The sequence below is a fragment of the Arachis ipaensis genome, chromosome B02 (genome assembly GCF_000816755.2).
Source record: "Arachis ipaensis cultivar K30076 chromosome B02, Araip1.1, whole genome shotgun sequence".
Classification (NCBI taxonomy): Eukaryota; Viridiplantae; Streptophyta; class Magnoliopsida; order Fabales; family Fabaceae; genus Arachis; species Arachis ipaensis.
Window position 1 is genome coordinate 106,650,210 of NC_029786.2, and position 9,016 is coordinate 106,659,225.

Consider the following 9,016-nt stretch of genomic DNA (forward strand, 5'->3'; position numbering starts at 1 on the left):
TACTTATCTTATTTTTTCTTTTAAGAAATCAAAGAGAGAAATAATTATAATATAATTAAGCTTTAAATTATGATAATGAGATGATGAACAAGTAGCTGGAATCTGACTCGCAAAATTGATTAGACTTTTGGTAGTTATGGTTTTGATTTGATAAGATATATACGTGAGTGGTGCTGATGTGTCCGCGTATGGAATCTTATACCAGTTGTATTTTATTTTTTTATTTTTGTATTTTAAATTTTTAATATAGAAATAACGAAATAAATAACATAAGCATGTCTTATATCTTCTTTTATTTTATTTTTTTTAAAGAAAAAAATTTTTCCACTATGTTACGTATATACGTACATAATTAATAAATACAACAAGCAATCTCAAGAAGAAGGTCAACTCATCAACTCTATACGAAATTTATTATATGATGATTATCTATCTGAGTTATTAGAAAATAACCAATTCAGTTATTAATTGGTTCGTTTAATTTCCGTTTAAAGCATTAGATATAAAAAAGTACCTTCCATATTTGAGAGTATTTATTTGACAACTTTTTTTCTTCATAAACGAGGATGTCAGTTACCTTACTCATACGATAATACTACGTCTACATCAAAATTAATTTTTAAAATTAATTATTAACATAAAATATATATAAAATTAGTGGGTCAAGTTAAGACAAAGAACAAATTAACCAGCATGCATGAGACAATCATCAAAACTAGCTATAGCTAGAAAGATAAAGCTAAGAACAAAGTTTAATTTAAGGGATTAACATGAACAAAACAAAATTGAGAAAATTAAATAAAGAAGTAATCATAGAAACTATCTCTATAAAGATAAAGACAAAGAAAAAGGCAAATTGAGGTTATTATTTTACTTTTTATATTTTAAAAGAAGAAAAAGAAAGAAATATGAAAAAATAGTATAATTTGGTGATGGAGGTGATGATGAAAAACAGAAAATTTGTCGGCCATGGAAGTGAATCACATGGTGACTTAGATTGAGTCAATGTTGTATTGAATGTGAGAGCACTAATTAAGTAACGTTATATAAATGCCAAATGCTATTACAACAAGAAAGGTCAAACCCTCAAAGCCGCCACCAAAGTCCAAAACCAACGTGAACTACCCTGCACCTTTAATTATTCCATCTATTTGGAGCAAATATTTTTCCCAATTATTATTATTATTATTATTATTATTATTATTATTATTATTATTATTATTATTATTATTATCCGCAGATAGTATTAGCAATAGATATTTGGAGCTAAAAAATTTACTTTCAAATATCAAGTTTCCACTTTCCACATATATAATACAAAAATTAAAAAAATACATAAATAATTATATCTCTATAACTCTTTTACTTCTTCTCACGTGATTTATGATGTGATTTATGATGCACAGACACTGATACTGACACGGGACACGACACGATACGGGATACGCCGACACGCAAATTTTAAAATCTTGCATGACACGGGGACACGCATACATATAAAATATAAAGTATTTTTTAGATAAATTGTAATGATATTTTGATATTTTATTGATATTAAAATATAAATTAAAATTTTTAATTATTTTTGATGTCTTGTTTTAATTATATCAAGCATTTAAAATATTTTTTTGTTTTAATAAATAATAATATATCTAAATTTATTTTAAGAATATATGTTAAGAATAAGATTGGATATGCTAACACGTGATGGTATTTATGTGTGTCTAGGTATGTCCGGAGAATAATTTTTTATTTTTTATTAAGACACGATTGGACACAGTAGCGCGTGTCGGTGAGTGTCGTGTCCGAAATGTGTCCGACACGCGGACACGACAAATCAATGAAGTGTCCGTGCTTCATAGATCCGCATAATATGAGTTTTTTTTTTCGGACTCTCTATATTCCTCATCTAAAAATAAAGAGATAAATCAATATATGAGGCAAAATAAAAACACCAAAAGAAAAAAATACAATTTATTGTACTACTTTTATATTTTAATGAGATTATTTAATTTCTAGTTCAATATTAACATACACGTTTATCTTCCACCTTTATATATTGAGTTAGATCTAAAAAATATTCAATTTCTTGTATATTAAAAAAAAGTGGTGAATATTCAATTTTAAATAGCATCATTTCGTTCGTTCGCTGCGTTGCGTTGCATTATATATTATATTATAGGAAAAGTATAGATAAACAATAAAAATATTAAACAATGTAAACAATAGATATATCGGATGTTCATTTTACTAGTGTACGGATGGTTATTTTAATATTAAAATTTAGAGGTTAATTTGGAGGTGTAATGTGTTTTTATTTGATTGGTAATTGTTCATATTGTTCAATAAAGTCATTGTCCCCCTAGCATTCCCCTATATTATATTAAGGACGATTTCCAGTTGTAACACAACGTGCGATGATGACTTCACAGATTCATGATTTTCGTCTGGGTGCTTATATTTTGAAAAATCGTACGTATTTTCCAAAAATAAAATATGAATTAAAGGATAAACGATATTTTCAATATGATAACTGAAAAAAAATTGTTGTATCAATTATATTACTTCCAATAGTCATTTCTAGGGATTGGCCACAGATATTTTGTATACCAAGAGAAAAGACATTTTATAATTGGAAAAGTATAGGTAACCAACAAGATTTTTGAACAATGTGTAAACAATGTGAATTAATAGGGTTAAAAGAGTAAATTTAATTAGTAGCATTAAATTAGAGTGTAATGTATTTTCATTTGATTGGTGATTGTTCATGTTGTTCAAAATTTTCATTGTTCCCCTAGCACTCCCCTTTATAATTTTATTTAAATATTACCAAGGGATGGATTTCATTAACCAATAATTAAAAGATCCAAATTTTAATTTTTAAAATATATAATACTTTTATTTCATATATTTAATTACAAAAATGCTTCATAGTTGACGGAAATAACGACAAATTTTTTAAGGTGCGGAAATTAAGATTTGTGGTGATTTTTAAAAACTGTTGATATAATCGTTGCTATGTCAATATATTGCATCAGTTTATTTTACAGTGATTTATAATCGTTGTAATATATATATTCAAAATCAACAATAAAATCAATCACTACAAATTTATATATATTTATACATATAATTATACATATTAAACTTGCTTAAGGGTCTAGAATAAGATGAATCAAATCTACCTCTACGAAAGAATCTTTCACTCTTGCCTCTTCTAAGGTATATAGATTCCATGCTCCTTCGTGGATTTCAATTGAGTATTGATGAGTTGATTGAAGAGGGACTATGACAGCTATGGTTGATGGAACCTGCTAGAGCTCTAATACAATGACAAAATTTTGATGTGAGCATAATACATTATTGACGGTGTATTACAATCAATGTTAAATGCACTTGAATGATACAGGAAACTATATAGGCCAAGCACAATTTTATTATAACAGAAATTCCCAAAATAACAAAATTTGAAACTAGAAACACAATTGTCCAAGTTATCATGTCTTTCTTCAAGCTCCTATACGTTACAACACACTACTTTCTATTACACAAAATAATCAAACTTGTAATAAACAAATAATAACAGTTGCTTTTTTTTTTTATTTGATATAGTATTCTTCAGTCTAGTAAATTAAGAATTAATCTGTTGCATATCTGAATTTTATTATTTAAGATTTTGTTGTTAATTAACCAATAAATTATTATATATATAAGTTATAATTTAAATTTCTAACACTTGTTTAAACTGATGAATGAATTAACTATTCGACTAATTCAAGTTAATTTATTAAACTTGCTTAGTTTAAATTAATATAGTAAAAAATTCTGAGGTGCCAAATACGCTATATTTCTATATGTGATGGTTGATTGATTACTAATTTTTTGTATACATATAGTATAACTAATTAAATTATTATAAAATATTTTTTCGGTCTACTTGAATTAATACCACCATTTAAGAGAGAAAAAAAAAACTTGGGTCAATATCACATTTGATAACACACATTGAATAAAAATAATAACAGTAGACTAATACATAGGCACGCTTTGTAAGATTACATCCCCAAGTTATAGATGAAATAAACTGAAATTCAAATTTATTTAGACAAATTTAAAAGAGCCTTTTGTATAAAAAAATATATTAAAAATATAATTAATTTTTTTAGTGGACTAATGGATTACTGTATCACTAAATAATTATTTATATATCTCTTTTTATCAACTTAATTTTTTGGATAAGTGATTATGAAATCACTTTCCCATATTTAACAACAACAATTATCCCTTATGTAACACAACGCAATCAATCAGAAACGCAAATTAATAACGTTAATCTCAGTGAAGAATGTGCTTGATTACGGCATTGTTTATTGAAATTGTTGGACTAAAATTAAAGTGCATCGTCATCCATATTCACATTATATTATTTATATTATTGACACTACACATTAGCGTTCACATTACTGCATTCCGTATGAGAATTAAATTACATTAATTTTGATATACTTATTGACTTTTATTTTTCTCTTTGCACACATGTATCTTTTTATATTTGTTAAGAGATGATATAATTATTCATGTACTATTTTTTATTAATTTAAAATTTTAGGATAAGTAATATTACGATATAAAATCAGAACTTAAATTCTAAAAAAAATTAATATAAAATAAATAAAAATATTATACAAAAATATATCAAATTATTGTGTAAAGAAATGTATTAAAAATGTAATTATTCATCTTTTTTTATCAACTTAATTTTTAAAAAAAATGACATCATAACAATATCAATAGAAGTATTAAATAATAGTAGTAAATAATAATATTGCATAAAAATATAATTGTTATTAATTAATTATGTATTTAAATTGTTTTTTAATTAACAAAACAGTTCATTGTTAAAAAAATTCTAATATCAAAATAGTGTTTGCTATGAAAAGTGTAACACACTATAATTAAATATTCAAATTAATATCATAATGTAAATCAAGAAATTTACATATCTATGGACTACGGCAATATAATAACCCCACATTACACATTAGGGTTTTACCAGGTCAATCGTCTTCCTAATAAAGTCAACGTTAAATAAATCCACGTGCCAAATTAACATTCATTTGGGGATTGATCAATTGGTTGACTTAGATTTAAATGTCAACGTTGCAACTTGTGTGCAAGACATGTGGGTAATTTAGGGTCAAAAAAACAAGGGGTGCATTTCTAATTAATTGTTGTTTTTCATATTTTCCATACTTGTTATTGAACTTTTTAGTATGTACATAGGACAATAAGGGAATAGAAATATGGTATTTATTAGGAGAATTATATTTGTTAAAATAAAATTTTTGGTCAGTTTGATCTTTGAGTTTAAAGAGTATTTGAACAAAATAAACTTACGAGTTTGCTTATCAAAATATACATTTTAAAATATAATTATAGTCTAATATAAATCTTAAAATATCTTCTACCATATGATCTTATCAAAATACAAATTCAATTTTTTTTAAAACACTCTTAAAACATGTTTCCGAACACTTTTGTCATCATCATTTTCAACTTTACACTCATCACTCAGTTAAACAATTCACAACCCTAATCCTCTATGATTTCTTTTGGAAAAATAAAATTCCGTTCAAGAAGAAAACCATAGTGGTAAGTAATTGAAAATATTTGTCAGACTTAGCACCAAGACATAAAACAAGTATACATATAGGACAGTACCAAACAATCCAATTCTCAATTCCATGAATCATAAACAAAAGGGTGTCTAAAATATCCACATAATCAATCAAATTCAACATTAAAAATATCAAAAATTAAATTTTGCAATTGAAAAAAATGAAGTAAAGATAGAATTTTATACTCACAAATTCCCCTTAATCTTGAACCATGTCTCAGCACAACCCAATTCAATTGGAATATCAAACTCAGAACTATCACTTTCCAAACCCATGTGACAAATTCTACAATTCCTCTCCACTTTGTGATTAGTATTACTAATAATATTATTAATAATATTAAGGGTTAAGTACTGAAATCGTCCCTAAAGTCTGGAGCGAAAATCAAAATCGTCCCCGACCTTTTTTTGTTATTAAAATCATCCCCAACATTACAAAACGTTATAAAATCGTCCTTTTGTCCATAAACAATATTTTTTAGACAATTTTACCCTTAAACAAAAATTAAAAAAAAAATTCATCTTCATCTTCTCCAGGCCAAATCCAGGAAAATGTCCCATCTCTATATGAGCCACGTAATGATTTGCATAGGATAAAAAGAAAGGGGCACCCTTTCTAAAGCATTAACAAACTGAAATCCAGTTAGATTAAATCATGTATTGTCATCCTTCACTTCGAAGAAAGCTGCCTCCCTATCAGCATCTCCATGGATATTAAGAATTCCCCCATCTCTTGGTATCTTGATCTTTTGTTGTAATGGTTCATCTTCTCTTAACGCAGATCCAATTTCATAAACAATTTCATCTAAATGCAGATCTTTTTTCTCTTCATTTCTCATTCACAACAACAACCTTTCATCTTCTTCTTCTCATAACAACCCTTCTTTATATCTTCTTTTTTCTTCATCTTTTTCTGCAGTGTCCACACAAATCTTCAACAATAATAATACCAACTATTTTTTTTTAATTTCAAAAAAATCAAACAAAATCAACAATAACAATACATCCAGATTCAAAACTCCATCACAACAACACCACTAACTATTTTTTTTTAATTCCAAAAAAATCAAACAAAGCTAAAACAAAATCAACAACAACAATGTATTCCAATTCAAAAATCCATCAACAACATTACATTTAAATTCAAGACAAAAAATTCAAAAATTCAATCTTTCAAACTCAACAGAGAACGCAGAAAAGAGAAAAGAGAGAACAGAAAAAAAAGAGAGAACATGAATCCCAGAGATTCCAGATTTGAAGAACAAGTCTTCCCAGAGGTTCCAGATCTACATGCCACATGAACTCCAAATCCTCTCTATCCCGAGAAACCTTCTTCAAGAAAAGAACATGAACAAAACCCTCGATCTCTCTCACTGAACAACGATCATGAAGGAAAGCATTCGCTAGTCCTCGCCAGAACCTCCACCATGACGACAGAAAGCCTCCCCTCCCTCCCTTCGCCAGAAGCTCCGCACAGTAGTGATTGGCGCCGATGACTCAACACCGGCTGTTGCTCTGCCTTATTCCCTTCTTCTTTCTTTCCTTTTCTTTCTTATTTTTATTTAAGGGTAAAATTGTCCCAAAAATGTTGTTTATGGATAAAAGGACGATTTTATAACGTTTTGTAACATTGGGGATGATTTTAATAACAAAAAAAGATCGGAGACGATTTTGATTTTCACCCCAAACTTTAGGGACGATTTCAGTACTTAACCCTAATATTAACATTGTCAACTAATTAGTGGATATTGGAACTTTAAACTCTCTTTGACTACAAGCTGTTACATGACCCAAATAACAAATTAACCAATTTAATTAATACACAACTTCAAACACAACAAGTAATCTGCTTCATACACTCCTCAAAAGTGGTCCCGAATCATTTGCAATAACAGTGAATTATGCTTCATAAATAACTCAAATTGTCAAAATCAGAAACATGAACTATTTAGAATCTACAGAGTCATACCAATTTCAAGAAATACATAATTGACACAAATTATCAAGCATGGAAAAACTAAGTTCTCAAAGAAAAATTTAAATTGAAAACAAAAATACAGCACAACAGTCAACAGCAGCAAAGAAGCCACATAACAGTACAGCACATCACAATAGTAGTGAACAGAGCTAATCAATAATCCATTAATCATTCACTAATCCATATAATTGCTGAACAAAAAATAAAACAAAAAGAAGAACAAGCACTAGCAGTGAGTAGAGAAGCCATTGCCTTCTTCGATCTGAGCAATCTGGGCAGAGTATGAGAGAAAGTGGTTAAGCACGATGGACGATGGCGACTAGGCAACAAGCACGACGATGGACAGCAGCAGAAGCGCAGATGAGCAGAGGTAGACCAGACGACGAACGCTAAGCTCGACGAAGAAGCTGCGATTGGAGTGAATAGGGGTTGGAGAGCTCAAGAACGACCACGGCGCGACGGACGGCGACACTGTCTCCCTCCTTGCCGCGGCGGTGGAGGCTACTGTAAGTTAGGGTTTCTTTTTGGGAGAAGAGAGCTTCGTTTGAGAGAGTGAAAGTTCAGAGGAGTTGGAGAGCTCAAGAACGACGACGGCAGTGTCTCCCTCCTTGTGGCGGCGGAGGCTACTGCTAGTCTGCTAGGGTTTTTGTTTTGGGGGAAGAGAGCTGCTTGAGAGAGTGAGAGTTGAGAGGAGGCACTGAACGTCTGAAGGCTTCCCATTTTTTCTTTTTATCCAAAACGCGAAACGACACCGTTTTAGGAAAACTTGCCAGCTCCCGGTTCGGTCCAATCGGCCGGTTCTCAATTAGTTCAGCAGTTTTTAAACGGTTTTGTAACTGACGGTTTCATAGGTTAAACCAAATCGTAAAAACATTCGGTTTGCGATTAAACTGATCAGACCGGCCGGTCCGGTTTTTAGAACATTGCTTTTAATTTTCTCCTTTTTTTTTATTCTATTCTTATGAAATTCGATTTTTTTGAGAAAACAAAACTGTTGGTTAGGTTTGTTGAGATTTGATAAACTATTAATAACTTTTTTTTATATAAAGAATTGAAAAGAAGGCTTGTTCAAATATGAATCGCATAATATATGAGTTTAATTTTGATGTGCTAAAATTGTAAAATATTTTATATATTCGTGTAATTATATTTATTTTTTCTAAATGACCATTCACGCAATTAATAAAAATAGTAGTTATTTTTTATGATGTGATATCAGTACATTAAAATTAAATTTATTTAAAAATGAAAAATAAAAAGAGAAACACGTAATTGCACCAAATATTGAAACAAATATATAAACCCGATGAATAATTCACTAGTTATTACTATGAAAGTTCCAAAAAGTTGGTTTTCTTTCA